Below are 25,792 nucleotides of genomic sequence, written 5' to 3'. Positions count from 1 at the left end.
TTGGGTAAACTTTGGTTGTCCTGAAAAGGACAGTAGTAGGCTAGGTGGACAGTGGGCAGCAGGGTGACACTGTTTAGCTCTTGCCACCGGGTGTCTTCTGTGACTTCTTGGGCAGAAGCACGGCCTGGATGTTGGGGAGGACACCACCCTGGGCGATGGTGACACCCGACAAAAGTTTGTTCAACTCTTCGTCGTTACGGATGGCCAGCTGGAGGTGACGAGGAATGATTCTTGTCTTCTTGTTGTCTCTGGCAGCGTTGCCGGCCAACTCGAGCACTTCAGCGGCCAAATACTCGAGGACGGCGGCTAGGTAGACTGGGGCACCAGCACCGACACGCTCAGCATAGTTTCCTTTCCTCAACAGACGATGAATACGTCCGACTGGGAATTGAAGGCCTGCCCTGGAGGAGCGAGACTTGGACTTTCCCTTGACTTTACCGCCTTTACCACGTCCGGACATTGTGAGTTGGTTAGGAGCGAGAAGAAATACAGCGACTAACAGCGATACGGCTGCAGGCGATGAATGAAGACTTAACGGCGAGATCGGCCCTTTTATACGAAACGGCGAGGAAATCCGTTCGTCACCAAGCGAGCGTTCTGATTGGCTGCGCAGCGGCTTGGCGTTCGTACTCGTACTCGTACTCTCCAAATTTCCTCGCCGTTTCATATAAAAGGGCGGCCGGCGGTCGGTTCGCCTCATTTCTGTTCAAGCCATTGAAAAGAAAACAACATGCCACCTAAAGTTTCTTCCAAGGGAGCCAAGAAGGCCGGTAAGGCTAAAGCCGTACGCACCGGTGACAAGAAAAAGAAGAGGAGGAGAAAGGAAAGCTACAGCATCTACATTTACAAAGTCTTGAAGCAGGTGCACCCTGACACTGGCATTTCCTCCAAGGCCATGTCCATCATGAACTCCTTCGTCAACGACATCTTTGAGCGCATTTCAGCTGAAGCCAGCCGTCTTGCCCACTACAACAAGCGCAGCACCATCACCTCCAGGGAGATCCAGACCGCTGTCCGTCTCCTCCTGCCCGGTGAGCTGGCCAAACACGCCGTCAGTGAAGGCACCAAGGCTGTCACCAAGTACACCACCAGCAAATAAACACAACAGCAAACAACCACCTGGCTTGCTTGTTGTGGCTCTACTACTCGGCCCTTTTCAGGGCCTCCACCCATTCCCAATTAGCTCGGTTTGGTTTACATTGAACGAGTTTTCCCTCCCTCCCTCATCCACCCACCCACTCTGTGTAGCTGCCATGTTACAGTTTTTTTTTTTTGTTTAGTCATTCTTTTCTTTAATAAGTAGAGATAGATATACATACATACATAGGCCTACATAGTAATATGCCTATCCCAACAACTGCACACACTATTCTCTTAACACATTTCATGCTAATTCTATCCTTTAAACTAGACATAAAAAGGCCACATACTTATTACTGGGTGGCTCCTTTTTTTTAAAAACACTATTTCATTCTGCATCTCACACAGGGCATCAGCACACCTCTATGCATATCATTTATTGTGTGTTGTTTGGCATAGATCCAAGGGATGAATGGGATTTAATAGTTTTAATTCAGATTATAAGGCTGGCTGTTGTAATAGGAATTATTAGCCAACACTTTGATTCTTATCACCAGTGCTAACTGCCATTTTCATTACAATACATCCATTCTGGTGGGTTGGTTTTTTTCTGTCTTCATTATATATGTTGAACATAACTGTGTGAGTGTGGCTTTTGGTGTTTTTATTATTTTTGTTTTTCTTTCATTAAAGCTACCATGTCAGATTGCTAAGGCATGCATCTGCCACCATTTGTTCACTGATATACTTTTTTCCTACTACCATCATATCATATGATTCTTTTGGTTTTGTCTTTTGCTAGGCCTGGCTTGAAAATGAGTTGGTTACACTTCTGCACAACATACATTCTCTTTAACAAGACAAAACAACAATTAAATACTCTGAACTTTTTTTTTTTATTATCATATATATACTTTTTTTTTTTTCAAAATACAGAAAATAAAAAATAACATGAGCTCAAGTACACAGCTTTCAAGAAGTTCATGGTTTTCTTTGCCAGCCTGCACAATGATTTCAGCACAGATTAAATTTAAACAATCAAAAGGAGGTTGATCTCTTACCGGCTGACGAGAAAGTTTGCGCAGAAGCATCATTTCTTAAGCCCCTGGTCAGTTGGAGTTGTAAAATGATGAGGTTTTCTTAACATTTGCCCTGGGGCATACATTTATGGTCCTGGTACTAGTTCTATACTGACAAGGATTCTTTCAAAGCAACTTGAGCCCAAAGGGAAGTATTTATATGCCTGCAACATAGCTGTGATTAATAAAGAATGAATTTCAATGCAAAAAATAATAATTTGAATCCCTGCAAGCTCCTTTCACATAAACCAGAGAGAAAAAAATGTATGCCAGTCTATAACATATACAATATAAATAAATTAGATTGAATATAAAGATTTTTTTTATTCCTCTCATTAGTTCAACCCTTCTCTTTTTATATAAACACCCAAGGCAGACGCTTGAGTAAATTAATATCCTTCCATATATTATAGAAGCATAAATAAATATGTGTAAAAAGTATTTCATATATGTATATATTTTTTTAAATATATATATATATATATATATATATATATTTTTATATATATATTTATTTATAATGTAAAAATATTGAATATATATACATAGACGAATATTGTATATATGTCTATATATACGTATGTATATATATGCATGTTTTGTGTATATATATATATATATATTTACATGTGTGTCTAAATGTATATTCATTGAATATATATTTGAATGTATATTCAAATATATATATTTGAGTGTAGACGAAAGACGCTCAAGTAAAATAATATCCTTCAGAATATTATAATTATAAGTTTTTTTCTTCTACCCCAGCAAACAGAAGGATATATATATACACACATATATATAATTTATATTTACAAATATATATTATATAAGAATTAATATATATATTCATAATACATATATATATATATATATATATATATATATATATATATATATATATATAAGTATATATATATATATATATATGTATAAATAAATAAGTTATATATATAGATATATTCATATATAATGTATTTATTATGTAAATATATGTATATATCAGTGTGCGTATATAAAGGTATGTATATATGTTCAAATATATTTATTTGTTTGTTCGGATACATATATATCTGTTGTGTGTATTAAATTGCGCTCTTCTGTCAGTTTTTTCATTTGACGACAGTCGGTTAAGGTACTGGCCCCAGCCTAAAGATATTAGTAGAGTCTTCATAATGTGATGCCATGGGCTAGCAAAAAATAAATGAAGAAAAATCACATAGCAGGACAAATTGACATTTTACATGCTTTCAAACTTAAACTGAAATCAGAAAATGATGTGAAATTCATCTTGTGTATATAGAAAAATAAGCATTGTGCCAAAATCCTAATCATTGGTATTAAAAATGACATCAGCTTAATTTAAAAACTGGAAATTGTTTTGCCCTGCCGGATGAGATACCGGTAGCAGACACAGGGTTCCAGGCTGATGAAAGAAAGCGGTATACTTAAAGACAAAAGAATACCCTGTGTTAAAGCGGAACCAGCTAAGATTAAAGCTTAAAGTAAAGGCCTGCCCTGTCGCAGAATGTTAAAGTGGCCGGTGAAAGATCCCCGCGCCAGGCTAAAAGCAAGCTGTACACTTATTACTTAACGAGGGCTTCTTCAGGTCTTGTCTGTAGGACAATTCAGTCACAATAACAGGCAGACCAGGCCAGCCCTGGATATAAGCTAATTCATTTTATGCGCTGCTTCGACAGTCAATGAATATGGAGCTGCGGTCAGACTTTCAAACAAACCGCCTGAGTATTTAAAATGGGAAACAATATTTATTAATATTATCACCAACTAGATCTAGATTATATAGGCTACAAGGAAACCCAGAACCAGACTGGAAAGAAGTAAATTTACTCCCACTAATGATGACTTATCACTAATACTAATAATTAAAAAAAATGTTTAAAAAAATTAATTGCTCAAACCTAATAATCATTACAATCAAGCATCAAGTCTGATAGCCAACATTGGACCTAAAATCTAGATCTATTAGTTTTTACTGAACTAAATCTTATGTTATTTACTAATAATTACTAATGCATTTAATTATTAATACCTAGGCTACTCATTCCTACAGAATCTAGAAATTCTAGATCTAGACTCTAGAGAAATACTGGCGTCCCAGGCCAACCTAACCTTTTAAGCAACATCCTTAATTAGCATTTAATTAACCATGGATCGCCTGCCTTTTTTTTTTCACCGTGAAATTATTATTGTAATTTTTGAAACAGTATTTTGAATAGATCTACCCTCCTGTTTATATTATTTTAGTTAAGCTAGAGCGTTAGATCTAGAATTCTAGATCGTCGCCTAGTTGCGTGTTTTAAAATGAAGCCAGAATATTAATAGACTGAAAATAAATGTGCCAGTTGTCGTGGGAAAAGGTTAAAAGAATAATTAATAAATGAAAAGCATTGAACTATTTCTCAAACATTAAATTAGTAGACTTGTAGGCGGCTAGATCTAGATCTATGTGATGAGTTGGATTAAAATTGAATGAATTCGTGCAGAATGTTTCGGAAGGAGTGAGTGAGCGGGAGACCCAAAAAAGTTAAAGTATCGCCTTTCCGATAGATCATTTCACATGAAAGCGATAGTTAAAGGACAGGTCGGATGCAGGGGGCACCTGGTTTTCTGATTTTAGTCAAGGAAAATGGGGAAAATGTATTTATTTTGTATTTTACAACGCGCGATGCTCGAAAATTAGTAGCTCAGGGAAGTCTACCGGTGGTTACCGCCTCAGGTTAAAAATAGCGACCAATGGCTGTAGAGGGAAAAAAAGGCACATAGTATTCGATATTAAAACAATGTTTCGCTTTTGTGGAGATTTAGGGCGTTTTTTATTATTGAAATAATATGAGGAAAGCAGTGAAATCATTATTGTAGCCAGAAAAGGACGAATAACTGCTGATTTCGTTTGAGTATATTTATAAGCCCCAATTTTCTCACACAGATGTCTACGGCCATACCACGTTGAAAATACCGGTTCTCGTCCGATCACCGCAGTCAAGCAACGTCGGGCGTGGTTAGTACTTAGATGGGTGACCGCTTGGGAACACCACGTGTTGTAGACTTTTTTTCATCTTTTGTCTTTTATTTTTTGCCCCACTGGACACCTATTCTTACCACCTGCACTCTTTCCTAAGTTCACCACATACCTGTGAACACTTTTGTAATATCGAAATATTTTTTGTTTGTTTCTTTTGTGCCTTCACGGTAGGCTACCTCGATCCTACCCACCCATGGAAACAAACCCCTTAAAAACCAACAAAGGAAAGATGACCACTCTGCCCAAATTAAATAAATAAACTAAGTAGGCTACAACCTAATAATTAGAAGTAACTCAGTAAGTTAAATAAGGGGTAGGTATGGAAAACATTCGTGTAGGGGTTACAACCACTCGAGCTAATTCGGAAACGTATGGGTGGCCCTAATAAGGGCCGGATGGGTAGAACAAATGGGTGGTCCTGGGTTGAGTTTAACCGCCGAAGCCGTACAGGGTGCGACCTTGACGTTTCAGAGCATAGACGACATCCATAGCAGTGACGGTCTTCCTCTTGGCGTGCTCAGTGTAGGTGACGGCATCACGGATGACATTTTCAAGGAACACCTTGAGGACACCTCTGGTTTCTTCGTAGATCAGACCAGAGATACGTTTGACACCACCTCTGCGAGCAAGACGACGGATGGCTGGCTTGGTGATACCTTGGATGTTATCACGCAACACCTTCCTGTGACGCTTGGCGCCTCCTTTGCCGAGTCCCTTACCACCTTTGCCTCGGCCAGACATATTGAATTTTTCTTCTTTGTTGATGAAGGAGTGTTCGAAAAACGCCGTCTGCAGAGAAACTCGCTCCTTATATACGGTCCTGGGCTCGAGTTCGTTCAATATGGCGGACACCGCCCAACCAAAAGCGGTCGGCGAATGAGCCAGCCAATGAAAAAGCAGCTTGCCGTGTCGACTGGAATGTTGCTGGCTTGTCGGCTAACGGTGTCGTTTTCAAAGTCATTTTTTCACCTATTCTGCTATGCGACCCTTGGATAAAAAATAAAGAGTTTCATTGCCCACACGTGTAGGCATAGAAAAGATCCACGTTTGTCATGTTAAAATATGATATTAGACGTTATTTTCACCGTTTTGTGCGAATAAAACTGAAATATTTCCCTACACCTAATTATGCGAGTACGAGCGAGCTCATTATGCGAGTACGAGAGAATCTCGAACGCTGATTGGTCGAGTACGAACGAAATAATATTCTCGTACTCCGCTCCGTACTCGCAGTGGTTTGTTTACATCGTGAAACGAATAGGTTAGTTAGGCTTCTAATAATTAAATAATCTATGGCGTGTAGTCGTTAAGAATAATTTCTGCTCTCCGATTAAGATCTAGATATCTAGCTCTAACCCTAAAGGGTTTTTCTTTTTTTTTTTTTATATATATATTTTAAAAAGCAATGGATAGGGTGGTGGGTGGGTGAAAGAAAAATATAAAATTTATTCTCTCCTTTCTTCACATTTGAGATAAATAAAACAATATCAACAGCATGCATACACGAATTCAAATAGCAATGTGATGTGTGAGTTGAATTAAAGAGATAAATGAATAGAACCTATCTCCCGCATCCCCCAGAATAATACTAATAGATGTAGTAGTAGTAGTAGTAGAGTGGCAGACATGGGCAGGGGGTGTAGTGGGTGGGTGGGTGGAAACTCGTGAGGTGGGGGACCTTCACTGCTAATCTGAACGTTGTCAGGTGGTCCTAAAAAGGACCTTGGTTGAGGACAGGGGGTGGTGGTTTGGGCTTAAAAGAAACCTCTTAAGCACGCTCACCACGGATACGTCTGGCTAGCTGGATGTCCTTGGGCATGATGGTGACACGCTTGGCGTGGATGGCGCACAGGTTGGTGTCTTCAAACAGACCGACGAGGTAAGCCTCGCTAGCCTCCTGCAGGGCCATGACAGCGGAGCTCTGGAAGCGAAGGTCAGTCTTGAAGTCCTGGGCGATTTCTCTGACCAGGCGCTGGAATGGCAGCTTGCGAATGAGCAGCTCAGTGCTCTTCTGGTAACGACGGATTTCTCTCAGGGCGACGGTTCCAGGCCTGTAACGATGGGGCTTCTTAACACCGCCGGTGGCTGGTGCTGACTTTCTGGCGGCTTTGGTGGCCAGCTGTTTACGTGGGGCTTTGCCTCCAGTAGATTTTCGGGCGGTTTGTTTGGTACGAGCCATCTTTTTTTTTTTGAATGATCTTAACTGACTGTTAAGGAAATGCGGCAGCTCAGCGCTGCTGGCCCTTTTATAACCGTCCGCCAAACCCTTAGCGCAACGAAGCTCTCCCATTGGACGAGTACGAGTTTAACGACGCTGATTGGCCAGTAGCAGCCACACAACGTTGAGACAGCGTCGACATAGCAGATTATTTTTAGACACGGTATCCAGCCGAGCGATCTATTAATAGCAGACAGGGCCGATAACACAAAATATTCTTCGTTCAAATGAAATCCTTGGTTGTGCCGCTTGTCAATGGAATCCGGTGTGTTTGCTTCTGTCGTCTTCAATGAATTATGAATGTGTGTGTGAGTGATTAGAAAAGAACCCAACATAGACTGCCTGAAACAATTTAGATCTAGACCTAGTCTATAGACCTAGGTAGATATTCTGACCCGATTCGACCGCCCGATCGGCGGTATTTACACAGTGTGTAAATAAATGAGGGGGAAGGATTAATAAAAACATATTTGGTTTTAAAAAGAAGAAGATATAAAATAAAAAGGGTAGACTAGCGGTAGGTTAAAGAATAGAATTTTAAAATAACGACCACCCTTATTTGTTGTAGACAGGGGTTAAACGGAGCACATTTAAAGAAAAATAGATTCTATTTTCATTTGTATCTATGAACGAATACCCCTAAAATATGTCCAGTTACTACTATTAATATGACCGCCCCCTCCCTGTTCTGCTCGTGTAAACCAGTGTAAGTATTATACATCTATAATAATGATCTCATACTGCTAGTGATTGACATGTTGATACGTTATTAATAAAGTTTGAAACAAGTAGGGTAGGGTAGGGTAGGGTAGGAAAACTCGATTTTTGTTCATTGACACACAACGAAAGCTAATTGGGTAAACTTTGGTTGTCCTGAAAAGGACAGTAGTAGGCTAGGTGGACAGTGGGCAGCAGGGTGACACTGTTTAGCTCTTGCCACCGGGTGTCTTCTGTGACTTCTTGGGCAGAAGCACGGCCTGGATGTTGGGGAGGACACCACCCTGGGCGATGGTGACACCCGACAAAAGTTTGTTCAACTCTTCGTCGTTACGGATGGCCAGCTGGAGGTGACGAGGAATGATTCTTGTCTTCTTGTTGTCTCTGGCAGCGTTGCCGGCCAACTCGAGCACTTCAGCGGCCAAATACTCGAGGACGGCGGCTAGGTAGACTGGGGCACCAGCACCGACACGCTCAGCATAGTTTCCTTTCCTCAACAGACGATGAATACGTCCGACTGGGAATTGAAGGCCTGCCCTGGAGGAGCGAGACTTGGACTTTCCCTTGACTTTACCGCCTTTACCACGTCCGGACATTGTGAGTTGGTTAGGAGCGAGAAGAAATACAGCGACTAACAGCGATACGGCTGCAGGCGATGAATGAAGACTTAACGGCGAGATCGGCCCTTTTATACGAAACGGCGAGGAAATCCGTTCGTCACCAAGCGAGCGTTCTGATTGGCTGCGCAGCGGCTTGGCGTTCGTACTCGTACTCGTACTCTCCAAATTTCCTCGCCGTTTCATATAAAAGGGCGGCCGGCGGTCGGTTCGCCTCATTTCTGTTCAAGCCATTGAAAAGAAAACAACATGCCACCTAAAGTTTCTTCCAAGGGAGCCAAGAAGGCCGGTAAGGCTAAAGCCGTACGCACCGGTGACAAGAAAAAGAAGAGGAGGAGAAAGGAAAGCTACAGCATCTACATTTACAAAGTCTTGAAGCAGGTGCACCCTGACACTGGCATTTCCTCCAAGGCCATGTCCATCATGAACTCCTTCGTCAACGACATCTTTGAGCGCATTTCAGCTGAAGCCAGCCGTCTTGCCCACTACAACAAGCGCAGCACCATCACCTCCAGGGAGATCCAGACCGCTGTCCGTCTCCTCCTGCCCGGTGAGCTGGCCAAACACGCCGTCAGTGAAGGCACCAAGGCTGTCACCAAGTACACCACCAGCAAATAAACACAACAGCAAACAACCACCTGGCTTGCTTGTTGTGGCTCTACTACTCGGCCCTTTTCAGGGCCTCCACCCATTCCCAATTAGCTCGGTTTGGTTTACATTGAACGAGTTTTCCCTCCCTCCCTCATCCACCCACCCACTCTGTGTAGCTGCCATGTTACAGTTTTTTTTTTTTGTTTAGTCATTCTTTTCTTTAATAAGTAGAGATAGATATACATACATACATAGGCCTACATAGTAATATGCCTATCCCAACAACTGCACACACTATTCTCTTAACACATTTCATGCTAATTCTATCCTTTAAACTAGACATAAAAAGGCCACATACTTATTACTGGGTGGCTCCTTTTTTTTAAAAACACTATTTCATTCTGCATCTCACACAGGGCATCAGCACACCTCTATGCATATCATTTATTGTGTGTTGTTTGGCATAGATCCAAGGGATGAATGGGATTTAATAGTTTTAATTCAGATTATAAGGCTGGCTGTTGTAATAGGAATTATTAGCCAACACTTTGATTCTTATCACCAGTGCTAACTGCCATTTTCATTACAATACATCCATTCTGGTGGGTTGGTTTTTTTCTGTCTTCATTATATATGTTGAACATAACTGTGTGAGTGTGGCTTTTGGTGTTTTTATTATTTTTGTTTTTCTTTCATTAAAGCTACCATGTCAGATTGCTAAGGCATGCATCTGCCACCATTTGTTCACTGATATACTTTTTTCCTACTACCATCATATCATATGATTCTTTTGGTTTTGTCTTTTGCTAGGCCTGGCTTGAAAATGAGTTGGTTACACTTCTGCACAACATACATTCTCTTTAACAAGACAAAACAACAATTAAATACTCTGAACTTTTTTTTTTTATTATCATATATATACTTTTTTTTTTTTCAAAATACAGAAAATAAAAAATAACATGAGCTCAAGTACACAGCTTTCAAGAAGTTCATGGTTTTCTTTGCCAGCCTGCACAATGATTTCAGCACAGATTAAATTTAAACAATCAAAAGGAGGTTGATCTCTTACCGGCTGACGAGAAAGTTTGCGCAGAAGCATCATTTCTTAAGCCCCTGGTCAGTTGGAGTTGTAAAATGATGAGGTTTTCTTAACATTTGCCCTGGGGCATACATTTATGGTCCTGGTACTAGTTCTATACTGACAAGGATTCTTTCAAAGCAACTTGAGCCCAAAGGGAAGTATTTATATGCCTGCAACATAGCTGTGATTAATAAAGAATGAATTTCAATGCAAAAAATAATAATTTGAATCCCTGCAAGCTCCTTTCACATAAACCAGAGAGAAAAAAATGTATGCCAGTCTATAACATATACAATATAAATAAATTAGATTGAATATAAAGATTTTTTTTATTCCTCTCATTAGTTCAACCCTTCTCTTTTTATATAAACACCCAAGGCAGACGCTTGAGTAAATTAATATCCTTCCATATATTATAGAAGCATAAATAAATATGTGTAAAAAGTATTTCATATATGTATATATTTTTTTAAATATATATATATATATATATATATATATATTTTTATATATATATTTATTTATAATGTAAAAATATTGAATATATATACATAGACGAATATTGTATATATGTCTATATATACGTATGTATATATATGCATGTTTTGTGTATATATATATATATATATTTACATGTGTGTCTAAATGTATATTCATTGAATATATATTTGAATGTATATTCAAATATATATATTTGAGTGTAGACGAAAGACGCTCAAGTAAAATAATATCCTTCAGAATATTATAATTATAAGTTTTTTTCTTCTACCCCAGCAAACAGAAGGATATATATATACACACATATATATAATTTATATTTACAAATATATATTATATAAGAATTAATATATATATTCATAATACATATATATATATATATATATATATATATATATATATATATATATATATAAGTATATATATATATATATATATGTATAAATAAATAAGTTATATATATAGATATATTCATATATAATGTATTTATTATGTAAATATATGTATATATCAGTGTGCGTATATAAAGGTATGTATATATGTTCAAATATATTTATTTGTTTGTTCGGATACATATATATCTGTTGTGTGTATTAAATTGCGCTCTTCTGTCAGTTTTTTCATTTGACGACAGTCGGTTAAGGTACTGGCCCCAGCCTAAAGATATTAGTAGAGTCTTCATAATGTGATGCCATGGGCTAGCAAAAAATAAATGAAGAAAAATCACATAGCAGGACAAATTGACATTTTACATGCTTTCAAACTTAAACTGAAATCAGAAAATGATGTGAAATTCATCTTGTGTATATAGAAAAATAAGCATTGTGCCAAAATCCTAATCATTGGTATTAAAAATGACATCAGCTTAATTTAAAAACTGGAAATTGTTTTGCCCTGCCGGATGAGATACCGGTAGCAGACACAGGGTTCCAGGCTGATGAAAGAAAGCGGTATACTTAAAGACAAAAGAATACCCTGTGTTAAAGCGGAACCAGCTAAGATTAAAGCTTAAAGTAAAGGCCTGCCCTGTCGCAGAATGTTAAAGTGGCCGGTGAAAGATCCCCGCGCCAGGCTAAAAGCAAGCTGTACACTTATTACTTAACGAGGGCTTCTTCAGGTCTTGTCTGTAGGACAATTCAGTCACAATAACAGGCAGACCAGGCCAGCCCTGGATATAAGCTAATTCATTTTATGCGCTGCTTCGACAGTCAATGAATATGGAGCTGCGGTCAGACTTTCAAACAAACCGCCTGAGTATTTAAAATGGGAAACAATATTTATTAATATTATCACCAACTAGATCTAGATTATATAGGCTACAAGGAAACCCAGAACCAGACTGGAAAGAAGTAAATTTACTCCCACTAATGATGACTTATCACTAATACTAATAATTAAAAAAAATGTTTAAAAAAATTAATTGCTCAAACCTAATAATCATTACAATCAAGCATCAAGTCTGATAGCCAACATTGGACCTAAAATCTAGATCTATTAGTTTTTACTGAACTAAATCTTATGTTATTTACTAATAATTACTAATGCATTTAATTATTAATACCTAGGCTACTCATTCCTACAGAATCTAGAAATTCTAGATCTAGACTCTAGAGAAATACTGGCGTCCCAGGCCAACCTAACCTTTTAAGCAACATCCTTAATTAGCATTTAATTAACCATGGATCGCCTGCCTTTTTTTTTTCACCGTGAAATTATTATTGTAATTTTTGAAACAGTATTTTGAATAGATCTACCCTCCTGTTTATATTATTTTAGTTAAGCTAGAGCGTTAGATCTAGAATTCTAGATCGTCGCCTAGTTGCGTGTTTTAAAATGAAGCCAGAATATTAATAGACTGAAAATAAATGTGCCAGTTGTCGTGGGAAAAGGTTAAAAGAATAATTAATAAATGAAAAGCATTGAACTATTTCTCAAACATTAAATTAGTAGACTTGTAGGCGGCTAGATCTAGATCTATGTGATGAGTTGGATTAAAATTGAATGAATTCGTGCAGAATGTTTCGGAAGGAGTGAGTGAGCGGGAGACCCAAAAAAGTTAAAGTATCGCCTTTCCGATAGATCATTTCACATGAAAGCGATAGTTAAAGGACAGGTCGGATGCAGGGGGCACCTGGTTTTCTGATTTTAGTCAAGGAAAATGGGGAAAATGTATTTATTTTGTATTTTACAACGCGCGATGCTCGAAAATTAGTAGCTCAGGGAAAAGTCTACCGGTGGTTACCGCCTCAGGTTAAAAATAGCGACCAATGGCTGTAGAGGGAAAAAAAGGCACATAGTATTCGATATTAAAACAATGTTTCGCTTTTGTGGAGATTTAGGGCGTTTTTTATTATTGAAATAATATGAGGAAAGCAGTGAAATCATTATTGTAGCCAGAAAAGGACGAATAACTGCTGATTTCGTTTGAGTATATTTATAAGCCCCAATTTTCTCACACAGATGTCTACGGCCATACCACGTTGAAAATACCGGTTCTCGTCCGATCACCGCAGTCAAGCAACGTCGGGCGTGGTTAGTACTTAGATGGGTGACCGCTTGGGAACACCACGTGTTGTAGACTTTTTTTCATCTTTTGTCTTTTATTTTTTGCCCCACTGGACACCTATTCTTACCACCTGCACTCTTTCCTAAGTTCACCACATACCTGTGAACACTTTTGTAATATCGAAATATTTTTTGTTTGTTTCTTTTGTGCCTTCACGGTAGGCTACCTCGATCCTACCCACCCATGGAAACAAACCCCTTAAAAACCAACAAAGGAAAGATGACCACTCTGCCCAAATTAAATAAATAAACTAAGTAGGCTACAACCTAATAATTAGAAGTAACTCAGTAAGTTAAATAAGGGGTAGGTATGGAAAACATTCGTGTAGGGGTTACAACCACTCGAGCTAATTCGGAAACGTATGGGTGGCCCTAATAAGGGCCGGATGGGTAGAACAAATGGGTGGTCCTGGGTTGAGTTTAACCGCCGAAGCCGTACAGGGTGCGACCTTGACGTTTCAGAGCATAGACGACATCCATAGCAGTGACGGTCTTCCTCTTGGCGTGCTCAGTGTAGGTGACGGCATCACGGATGACATTTTCAAGGAACACCTTGAGGACACCTCTGGTTTCTTCGTAGATCAGACCAGAGATACGTTTGACACCACCTCTGCGAGCAAGACGACGGATGGCTGGCTTGGTGATACCTTGGATGTTATCACGCAACACCTTCCTGTGACGCTTGGCGCCTCCTTTGCCGAGTCCCTTACCACCTTTGCCTCGGCCAGACATATTGAATTTTTCTTCTTTGTTGATGAAGGAGTGTTCGAAAAACGCCGTCTGCAGAGAAACTCGCTCCTTATATACGGTCCTGGGCTCGAGTTCGTTCAATATGGCGGACACCGCCCAACCAAAAGCGGTCGGCGAATGAGCCAGCCAATGAAAAAGCAGCTTGCCGTGTCGACTGGAATGTTGCTGGCTTGTCGGCTAACGGTGTCGTTTTCAAAGTCATTTTTTCACCTATTCTGCTATGCGACCCTTGGATAAAAAATAAAGAGTTTCATTGCCCACACGTGTAGGCATAGAAAAGATCCACGTTTGTCATGTTAAAATATGATATTAGACGTTATTTTCACCGTTTTGTGCGAATAAAACTGAAATATTTCCCTACACCTAATTATGCGAGTACGAGCGAGCTCATTATGCGAGTACGAGAGAATCTCGAACGCTGATTGGTCGAGTACGAACGAAATAATATTCTCGTACTCCGCTCCGTACTCGCAGTGGTTTGTTTACATCGTGAAACGAATAGGTTAGTTAGGCTTCTAATAATTAAATAATCTATGGCGTGTAGTCGTTAAGAATAATTTCTGCTCTCCGATTAAGATCTAGATATCTAGCTCTAACCCTAAAGGGTTTTTCTTTTTTTTTTTTTATATATATATTTTAAAAAGCAATGGATAGGGTGGTGGGTGGGTGAAAGAAAAATATAAAATTTATTCTCTCCTTTCTTCACATTTGAGATAAATAAAACAATATCAACAGCATGCATACACGAATTCAAATAGCAATGTGATGTGTGAGTTGAATTAAAGAGATAAATGAATAGAACCTATCTCCCGCATCCCCCAGAATAATACTAATAGATGTAGTAGTAGTAGTAGTAGTAGTAGGTGGCAGACATGGGCAGGGGGTGTAGTGGGTGGGTGGGTGGAAACTCGTGAGGTGGGGGACCTTCACTGCTAATCTGAACGTTGTCAGGTGGTCCTAAAAAGGACCTTGGTTGAGGACAGGGGGTGGTGGTTTGGGCTTAAAAGAAACCTCTTAAGCACGCTCACCACGGATACGTCTGGCTAGCTGGATGTCCTTGGGCATGATGGTGACACGCTTGGCGTGGATGGCGCACAGGTTGGTGTCTTCAAACAGACCGACGAGGTAAGCCTCGCTAGCCTCCTGCAGGGCCATGACAGCGGAGCTCTGGAAGCGAAGGTCAGTCTTTGAAGTCCTGGGCGATTTCTCTGACCAGGCGCTGGAATGGCAGCTTGCGAATGAGCAGCTCAGTGCTCTTCTGGTAACGACGGATTTCTCTCAGGGCGACGGTTCCAGGCCTGTAACGATGGGGCTTCTTAACACCGCCGGTGGCTGGTGCTGACTTTCTGGCGGCTTTGGTGGCCAGCTGTTTACGTGGGGCTTTGCCTCCAGTAGATTTTCGGGCGGTTTGTTTGGTACGAGCCATCTTTTTTTTTTTGAATGATCTTAACTGACTGTTAAGGAAATGCGGCAGCTCAGCGCTGCTGGCCCTTTTATAACCGTCCGCCAAACCCTTAGCGCAACGAAGCTCTCCCATTGGACGAGTACGAGTTTAACGACGCTGATTGGCCAGTAGCAGCCACACAACGTTGAGACAGCGTCGACATAGCAGATTATTTTTAGACACGGTATCCAGCCGAGCGATCTATTAATAGCAGACAGGGCCGATAACACAAAATATTCTTCGTTCAAATGAAATCCTTGGTTGTGCCGCTTGTCAATGGAATCCGGTGTGTTTGCTTCTGTCGTCTTCAATGAATTATGAATGTGTGTGTGAGTGATTAGAAAAGAACCCAACATAGACTGCCTGAAACAATTTAGATCTAGACCTAGTCTATAGACCTAGGTAGATATTCTGACCCGATTCGACCGCCCGATCGGCGGTATTTACACAGTGTGTAAATAAATGAGGGGGAAGGATTAATAAAAACATATTTGGTTTTAAAAAGAAGAAGATATAAAATAAAAAGGGTAGACTAGCGGTAGGTTAAAGAATAGAATTTTAAAATAACGACCACCCTTATTTGTTGTAGACAGGGGTTAAACGGAGCACATTTAAAGAAAAATAGATTCTATTTTCATTTGTATCTATGAACGAATACCCCTAAAATATGTCCAGTTACTACTATTAATATGACCGCCCCCTCCCTGTTCTGCTCGTGTAAACCAGTGTAAGTATTATACATCTATAATAATGATCTCATACTGCTAGTGATTGACATGTTGATACGTTATTAATAAAGTTTGAAACAAGTAGGGTAGGGTAGGGTAGGGTAGGGTGGAAAACTCGATTTTTGTTCATTGACACACAACGAAAGCTAATTGGGTAAACTTTGGTTGTCCTGAAAAGGACAGTAGTAGGCTAGGTGGACAGTGGGCAGCAGGGTGACACTGTTTAGCTCTTGCCACCGGGTGTCTTCTGTGACTTCTTGGGCAGAAGCACGGCCTGGATGTTGGGGAGGACACCACCCTGGGCGATGGTGACACCCGACAAAAGTTTGTTCAACTCTTCGTCGTTACGGATGGCCAGCTGGAGGTGACGAGGAATGATTCTTGTCTTCTTGTTGTCTCTGGCAGCGTTGCCGGCCAACTCGAGCACTTCAGCGGCCAAATACTCGAGGACGGCGGCTAGGTAGACTGGGGCACCAGCACCGACACGCTCAGCATAGTTTCCTTTCCTCAACAGACGATGAATACGTCCGACTGGGAATTGAAGGCCTGCCCTGGAGGAGCGAGACTTGGACTTTCCCTTGACTTTACCGCCTTTACCACGTCCGGACATTGTGAGTTGGTTAGGAGCGAGAAGAAATACAGCGACTAACAGCGATACGGCTGCAGGCGATGAATGAAGACTTAACGGCGAGATCGGCCCTTTTATACGAAACGGCGAGGAAATCCGTTCGTCACCAAGCGAGCGTTCTGATTGGCTGCGCAGCGGCTTGGCGTTCGTACTCGTACTCGTACTCTCCAAATTTCCTCGCCGTTTCATATAAAAGGGCGGCCGGCGGTCGGTTCGCCTCATTTCTGTTCAAGCCATTGAAAAGAAAACAACATGCCACCTAAAGTTTCTTCCAAGGGAGCCAAGAAGGCCGGTAAGGCTAAAGCCGTACGCACCGGTGACAAGAAAAAAGAAGAGGAGGAGAAAGGAAAGCTACAGCATCTACATTTACAAAGTCTTGAAGCAGGTGCACCCTGACACTGGCATTTCCTCCAAGGCCATGTCCATCATGAACTCCTTCGTCAACGACATCTTTGAGCGCATTTCAGCTGAAGCCAGCCGTCTTGCCCACTACAACAAGCGCAGCACCATCACCTCCAGGGAGATCCAGACCGCTGTCCGTCTCCTCCTGCCCGGTGAGCTGGCCAAACACGCCGTCAGTGAAGGCACCAAGGCTGTCACCAAGTACACCACCAGCAAATAAACACAACAGCAAACAACCACCTGGCTTGCTTGTTGTGGCTCTACTACTCGGCCCTTTTCAGGGCCTCCACCCATTCCCAATTAGCTCGGTTTGGTTTACATTGAACGAGTTTTCCCTCCCTCCCTCATCCACCCACCCACTCTGTGTAGCTGCCATGTTACAGTTTTTTTTTTTTGTTTAGTCATTCTTTTCTTTAATAAGTAGAGATAGATATACATACATACATAGGCCTACATAGTAATATGCCTATCCCAACAACTGCACACACTATTCTCTTAACACATTTCATGCTAATTCTATCCTTTAAACTAGACATAAAAAGGCCACATACTTATTACTGGGTGGCTCCTTTTTTTTAAAAACACTATTTCATTCTGCATCTCACACAGGGCATCAGCACACCTCTATGCATATCATTTATTGTGTGTTGTTTGGCATAGATCCAAGGGATGAATGGGATTTAATAGTTTTAATTCAGATTATAAGGCTGGCTGTTGTAATAGGAATTATTAGCCAACACTTTGATTCTTATCACCAGTGCTAACTGCCATTTTCATTACAATACATCCATTCTGGTGGGTTGGTTTTTTTCTGTCTTCATTATATATGTTGAACATAACTGTGTGAGTGTGGCTTTTGGTGTTTTTATTATTTTTGTTTTTCTTTCATTAAAGCTACCATGTCAGATTGCTAAGGCATGCATCTGCCACCATTTGTTCACTGATATACTTTTTTCCTACTACCATCATATCATATGATTCTTTTGGTTTTGTCTTTTGCTAGGCCTGGCTTGAAAATGAGTTGGTTACACTTCTGCACAACATACATTCTCTTTAACAAGACAAAACAACAATTAAATACTCTGAACTTTTTTTTTTTATTATCATATATATACTTTTTTTTTTTTCAAAATACAGAAAATAAAAAATAACATGAGCTCAAGTACACAGCTTTCAAGAAGTTCATGGTTTTCTTTGCCAGCCTGCACAATGATTTCAGCACAGATTAAATTTAAACAATCAAAAGGAGGTTGATCTCTTACCGGCTGACGAGAAAGTTTGCGCAGAAGCATCATTTCTTAAGCCCCTGGTCAGTTGGAGTTGTAAAATGATGAGGTTTTCTTAACATTTGCCCTGGGGCATACATTTATGGTCCTGGTACTAGTTCTATACTGACAAGGATTCTTTCAAAGCAACTTGAGCCCAAAGGGAAGTATTTATATGCCTGCAACATAGCTGTGATTAATAAAGAATGAATTTCAATGCAAAAAATAATAATTTGAATCCCTGCAAGCTCCTTTCACATAAACCAGAGAGAAAAAAATGTATGCCAGTCTATAACATATACAATATAAATAAATTAGATTGAATATAAAGATTTTTTTTATTCCTCTCATTAGTTCAACCCTTCTCTTTTTATATAAACACCCAAGGCAGACGCTTGAGTAAATTAATATCCTTCCATATATTATAGAAGCATAAATAAATATGTGTAAAAAGTATTTCATATATGTATATATTTTTTTAAATATATATATATATATATATATATATATATTTTTATATATATATTTATTTATAATGTAAAAATATTGAATATATATACATAGACGAATATTGTATATATGTCTATATATACGTATGTATATATATGCATGTTTTGTGTATATATATATATATATATTTACATGTGTGTCTAAATGTATATTCATTGAATATATATTTGAATGTATATTCAAATATATATATTTGAGTGTAGACGAAAGACGCTCAAGTAAAATAATATCCTTCAGAATATTATAATTATAAGTTTTTTTCTTCTACCCCAGCAAACAGAAGGATATATATATACACACATATATATAATTTATATTTACAAATATATATTATATAAGAATTAATATATATATTCATAATACATATATATATATATATATATATATATATATATATATATATATATATATAAGTATATATATATATATATATATGTATAAATAAATAAGTTATATATATAGATATATTCATATATAATGTATTTATTATGTAAATATATGTATATATCAGTGTGCGTATATAAAGGTATGTATATATGTTCAAATATATTTATTTGTTTGTTCGGATACATATATATCTGTTGTGTGTATTAAATTGCGCTCTTCTGTCAGTTTTTTCATTTGACGACAGTCGGTTAAGGTACTGGCCCCAGCCTAAAGATATTAGTAGAGTCTTCATAATGTGATGCCATGGGCTAGCAAAAAATAAATGAAGAAAAATCACATAGCAGGACAAATTGACATTTTACATGCTTTCAAACTTAAACTGAAATCAGAAAATGATGTGAAATTCATCTTGTGTATATAGAAAAATAAGCATTGTGCCAAAATCCTAATCATTGGTATTAAAAATGACATCAGCTTAATTTAAAAACTGGAAATTGTTTTGCCCTGCCGGATGAGATACCGGTAGCAGACACAGGGTTCCAGGCTGATGAAAGAAAGCGGTATACTTAAAGACAAAAGAATACCCTGTGTTAAAGCGGAACCAGCTAAGATTAAAGCTTAAAGTAAAGGCCTGCCCTGTCGCAGAATGTTAAAGTGGCCGGTGAAAGATCCCCGCGCCAGGCTAAAAGCAAGCTGTACACTTATTACTTAACGAGGGCTTCTTCAGGTCTTGTCTGTAGGACAATTCAGTCACAATAACAGGCAGACCAGGCCAGCCCTGGATATAAGCTAATTCATTTTATGCGCTGCTTCGACAGTCAATGAATATGGAGCTGCGGTCAGACTTTCAAACAAACCGCCTGAGTATTTAAAATGGGAAACAATATTTATTAATATTATCACCAACTAGATCTAGATTATATAGGCTACAAGGAAACCCAGAACCAGACTGGAAAGAAGTAAATTTACTCCCACTAATGATGACTTATCACTAATACTAATAATTAAAAAAAATGTTTAAAAAAATTAATTGCTCAAACCTAATAATCATTACAATCAAGCATCAAGTCTGATAGCCAACATTGGACCTAAAATCTAGATCTATTAGTTTTTACTGAACTAAATCTTATGTTATTTACTAATAATTACTAATGCATTTAATTATTAATACCTAGGCTACTCATTCCTACAGAATCTAGAAATTCTAGATCTAGACTCTAGAGAAATACTGGCGTCCCAGGCCAACCTAACCTTTTAAGCAACATCCTTAATTAGCATTTAATTAACCATGGATCGCCTGCCTTTTTTTTTTCACCGTGAAATTATTATTGTAATTTTTGAAACAGTATTTTGAATAGATCTACCCTCCTGTTTATATTATTTTAGTTAAGCTAGAGCGTTAGATCTAGAATTCTAGATCGTCGCCTAGTTGCGTGTTTTAAAATGAAGCCAGAATATTAATAGACTGAAAATAAATGTGCCAGTTGTCGTGGGAAAAGGTTAAAAGAATAATTAATAAATGAAAAGCATTGAACTATTTCTCAAACATTAAATTAGTAGACTTGTAGGCGGCTAGATCTAGATCTATGTGATGAGTTGGATTAAAATTGAATGAATTCGTGCAGAATGTTTCGGAAGGAGTGAGTGAGCGGGAGACCCAAAAAAGTTAAAGTATCGCCTTTCCGATAGATCATTTCACATGAAAGCGATAGTTAAAGGACAGGTCGGATGCAGGGGGCACCTGGTTTTCTGATTTTAGTCAAGGAAAATGGGGAAAATGTATTTATTTTGTATTTTACAACGCGCGATGCTCGAAAATTAGTAGCTCAGGGAAGTCTACCGGTGGTTACCGCCTCAGGTTAAAAATAGCGACCAATGGCTGTAGAGGGAAAAAAAGGCACATAGTATTCGATATTAAAACAATGTTTCGCTTTTGTGGAGATTTAGGGCGTTTTTTATTATTGAAATAATATGAGGAAAGCAGTGAAATCATTATTGTAGCCAGAAAAGGACGAATAACTGCTGATTTCGTTTGAGTATATTTATAAGCCCCAATTTTCTCACACAGATGTCTACGGCCATACCACGTTGAAAATACCGGTTCTCGTCCGATCACCGCAGTCAAGCAACGTCGGGCGTGGTTAGTACTTAGATGGGTGACCGCTTGGGAACACCACGTGTTGTAGACTTTTTTTCATCTTTTGTCTTTTATTTTTTGCCCCACTGGACACCTATTCTTACCACCTGCACTCTTTCCTAAGTTCACCACATACCTGTGAACACTTTTGTAATATCGAAATATTTTTTGTTTGTTTCTTTTGTGCCTTCACGGTAGGCTACCTCGATCCTACCCACCCATGGAAACAAACCCCTTAAAAACCAACAAAGGAAAGATGACCACTCTGCCCAAATTAAATAAATAAACTAAGTAGGCTACAACCTAATAATTAGAAGTAACTCAGTAAGTTAAATAAGGGGTAGGTATGGAAAACATTCGTGTAGGGGTTACAACCACTCGAGCTAATTCGGAAACGTATGGGTGGCCCTAATAAGGGCCGGATGGGTAGAACAAATGGGTGGTCCTGGGTTGAGTTTAACCGCCGAAGCCGTACAGGGTGCGACCTTGACGTTTCAGAGCATAGACGACATCCATAGCAGTGACGGTCTTCCTCTTGGCGTGCTCAGTGTAGGTGACGGCATCACGGATGACATTTTCAAGGAACACCTTGAGGACACCTCTGGTTTCTTCGTAGATCAGACCAGAGATACGTTTGACACCACCTCTGCGAGCAAGACGACGGATGGCTGGCTTGGTGATACCTTGGATGTTATCACGCAACACCTTCCTGTGACGCTTGGCGCCTCCTTTGCCGAGTCCCTTACCACCTTTGCCTCGGCCAGACATATTGAATTTTTCTTCTTTGTTGATGAAGGAGTGTTCGAAAAACGCCGTCTGCAGAGAAACTCGCTCCTTATATACGGTCCTGGGCTCGAGTTCGTTCAATATGGCGGACACCGCCCAACCAAAAGCGGTCGGCGAATGAGCCAGCCAATGAAAAAGCAGCTTGCCGTGTCGACTGGAATGTTGCTGGCTTGTCGGCTAACGGTGTCGTTTTCAAAGTCATTTTTTCACCTATTCTGCTATGCGACCCTTGGATAAAAAATAAAGAGTTTCATTGCCCACACGTGTAGGCATAGAAAAGATCCACGTTTGTCATGTTAAAATATGATATTAGACGTTATTTTCACCGTTTTGTGCGAATAAAACTGAAATATTTCCCTACACCTAATTATGCGAGTACGAGCGAGCTCATTATGCGAGTACGAGAGAATCTCGAACGCTGATTGGTCGAGTACGAACGAAATAATATTCTCGTACTCCGCTCCGTACTCGCAGTGGTTTGTTTACATCGTGAAACGAATAGGTTAGTTAGGCTTCTAATAATTAAATAATCTATGGCGTGTAGTCGTTAAGAATAATTTCTGCTCTCCGATTAAGATCTAGATATCTAGCTCTAACCCTAAAGGGTTTTTCTTTTTTTTTTTTTATATATATATTTTAAAAAGCAATGGATAGGGTGGTGGGTGGGTGAAAGAAAAATATAAAATTTATTCTCTCCTTTCTTCACATTTGAGATAAATAAAACAATATCAACAGCATGCATACACGAATTCAAATAGCAATGTGATGTGTGAGTTGAATTAAAGAGATAAATGAATAGAACCTATCTCCCGCATCCCCCAGAATAATACTAATAGATGTAGTAGTAGTAGTAGTAGTAGAGTGGCAGACATGGGCAGGGGGTGTAGTGGGTGGGTGGGTGGAAACTCGTGAGGTGGGGGACCTTCACTGCTAATCTGAACGTTGTCAGGTGGTCCTAAAAAGGACCTTGGTTGAGGACAGGGGGTGGTGGTTTGGGCTTAAAAGAAACCTCTTAAGCACGCTCACCACGGATACGTCTGGCTAGCTGGATGTCCTTGGGCATGATGGTGACACGCTTGGCGTGGATGGCGCACAGGTTGGTGTCTTCAAACAGACCGACGAGGTAAGCCTCGCTAGCCTCCTGCAGGGCCATGACAGCGGAGCTCTGGAAGCGAAGGTCAGTCTTGAAGTCCTGGGCGATTTCTCTGACCAGGCGCTGGAATGGCAGCTTGCGAATGAGCAGCTCAGTGCTCTTCTGGTAACGACGGATTTCTCTCAGGGCGACGGTTCCAGGCCTGTAACGATGGGGCTTCTTAACACCGCCGGTGGCTGGTGCTGACTTTCTGGCGGCTTTGGTGGCCAGCTGTTTACGTGGGGCTTTGCCTCCAGTAGATTTTCGGGCGGTTTGTTTGGTACGAGCCATCTTTTTTTTTTTGAATGATCTTAACTGACTGTTAAGGAAATGCGGCAGCTCAGCGCTGCTGGCCCTTTTATAACCGTCCGCCAAACCCTTAGCGCAACGAAGCTCTCCCATTGGACGAGTACGAGTTTAACGACGCTGATTGGCCAGTAGCAGCCACACAACGTTGAGACAGCGTCGACATAGCAGATTATTTTTAGACACGGTATCCAGCCGAGCGATCTATTAATAGCAGACAGGGCCGATAACACAAAATATTCTTCGTTCAAATGAAATCCTTGGTTGTGCCGCTTGTCAATGGAATCCGGTGTGTTTGCTTCTGTCGTCTTCAATGAATTATGAATGTGTGTGTGAGTGATTAGAAAAGAACCCAACATAGACTGCCTGAAACAATTTAGATCTAGACCTAGTCTATAGACCTAGGTAGATATTCTGACCCGATTCGACCGCCCGATCGGCGGTATTTACACAGTGTGTAAATAAATGAGGGGGAAGGATTAATAAAAACATATTTGGTTTTAAAAAGAAGAAGATATAAAATAAAAAGGGTAGACTAGCGGTAGGTTAAAGAATAGAATTTTAAAATAACGACCACCCTTATTTGTTGTAGACAGGGGTTTAAACGGAGCACATTTAAAGAAAAATAGATTCTATTTTCATTTGTATCTATGAACGAATACCCCTAAAATATGTCCAGTTACTACTATTAATATGACCGCCCCCTCCCTGTTCTGCTCGTGTAAACCAGTGTAAGTATTATACATCTATAATAATGATCTCATACTGCTAGTGATTGACATGTTGATACGTTATTAATAAAGTTTGAAACAAGTAGGGTAGGGTAGGGTAGGGTAGGAAAACTCGATTTTTGTTCATTGACACACAACGAAAGCTAATTGGGTAAACTTTGGTTGTCCTGAAAAGGACAGTAGTAGGCTAGGTGGACAGTGGGCAGCAGGGTGACACTGTTTAGCTCTTGCCACCGGGTGTCTTCTGTGACTTCTTGGGCAGAAGCACGGCCTGGATGTTGGGGAGGACACCACCCTGGGCGATGGTGACACCCGACAAAAGTTTGTTCAACTCTTCGTCGTTACGGATGGCCAGCTGGAGGTGACGAGGAATGATTCTTGTCTTCTTGTTGTCTCTGGCAGCGTTGCCGGCCAACTCGAGCACTTCAGCGGCCAAATACTCGAGGACGGCGGCTAGGTAGACTGGGGCACCAGCACCGACACGCTCAGCATAGTTTCCTTTCCTCAACAGACGATGAATACGTCCGACTGGGAATTGAAGGCCTGCCCTGGAGGAGCGAGACTTGGACTTTCCCTTGACTTTACCGCCTTTACCACGTCCGGACATTGTGAGTTGGTTAGGAGCGAGAAGAAATACAGCGACTAACAGCGATACGGCTGCAGGCGATGAATGAAGACTTAACGGCGAGATCGGCCCTTTTATACGAAACGGCGAGGAAATCCGTTCGTCACCAAGCGAGCGTTCTGATTGGCTGCGCAGCGGCTTGGCGTTCGTACTCGTACTCGTACTCTCCAAATTTCCTCGCCGTTTCATATAAAAGGGCGGCCGGCGGTCGGTTCGCCTCATTTCTGTTCAAGCCATTGAAAAGAAAACAACATGCCACCTAAAGTTTCTTCCAAGGGAGCCAAGAAGGCCGGTAAGGCTAAAGCCGTACGCACCGGTGACAAGAAAAAGAAGAGGAGGAGAAAGGAAAGCTACAGCATCTACATTTACAAAGTCTTGAAGCAGGTGCACCCTGACACTGGCATTTCCTCCAAGGCCATGTCCATCATGAACTCCTTCGTCAACGACATCTTTGAGCGCATTTCAGCTG

General features: G+C 40.1%; 3 non-coding genes across 3 annotated transcripts; all 3 read left to right on the top strand.

Moving 5' to 3' along the window:
* The first annotated feature begins 5,111 nt into the window (after nt 1–5,111).
* LOC131933569 (5S ribosomal RNA) lies at nt 5,112–5,230 on the top strand. The gene has a single exon (XR_009385059.1). It is a non-coding gene; the product is annotated as a 5S ribosomal RNA (ribosomal RNA).
* Nucleotides 5,231–13,389: 8,159 nt separating this feature from the next.
* Nucleotides 13,390–13,508, top strand: LOC131933568 (5S ribosomal RNA). Its single transcript, XR_009385058.1, has one exon. It is a non-coding gene; the product is annotated as a 5S ribosomal RNA (ribosomal RNA).
* Nucleotides 13,509–21,676: 8,168 nt separating this feature from the next.
* On the top strand, nt 21,677–21,795 carry LOC131933567 (5S ribosomal RNA). The gene has a single exon (XR_009385057.1). It is a non-coding gene; the product is annotated as a 5S ribosomal RNA (ribosomal RNA).
* The last annotated feature ends 3,997 nt before the right edge of the window (nt 21,796–25,792 follow it).

Source organism: Physella acuta, unplaced genomic scaffold, assembly GCF_028476545.2.
Source record: "Physella acuta isolate Inbredline_101_S28 unplaced genomic scaffold, ASM2847654v3 ptg002553l, whole genome shotgun sequence".
NCBI lineage: Eukaryota > Metazoa > Mollusca > Gastropoda > Physidae > Physella > Physella acuta.
Note: the sequence above shows the minus strand (reverse complement) of the source record. Positions and strands in the feature narration are given on the sequence as shown.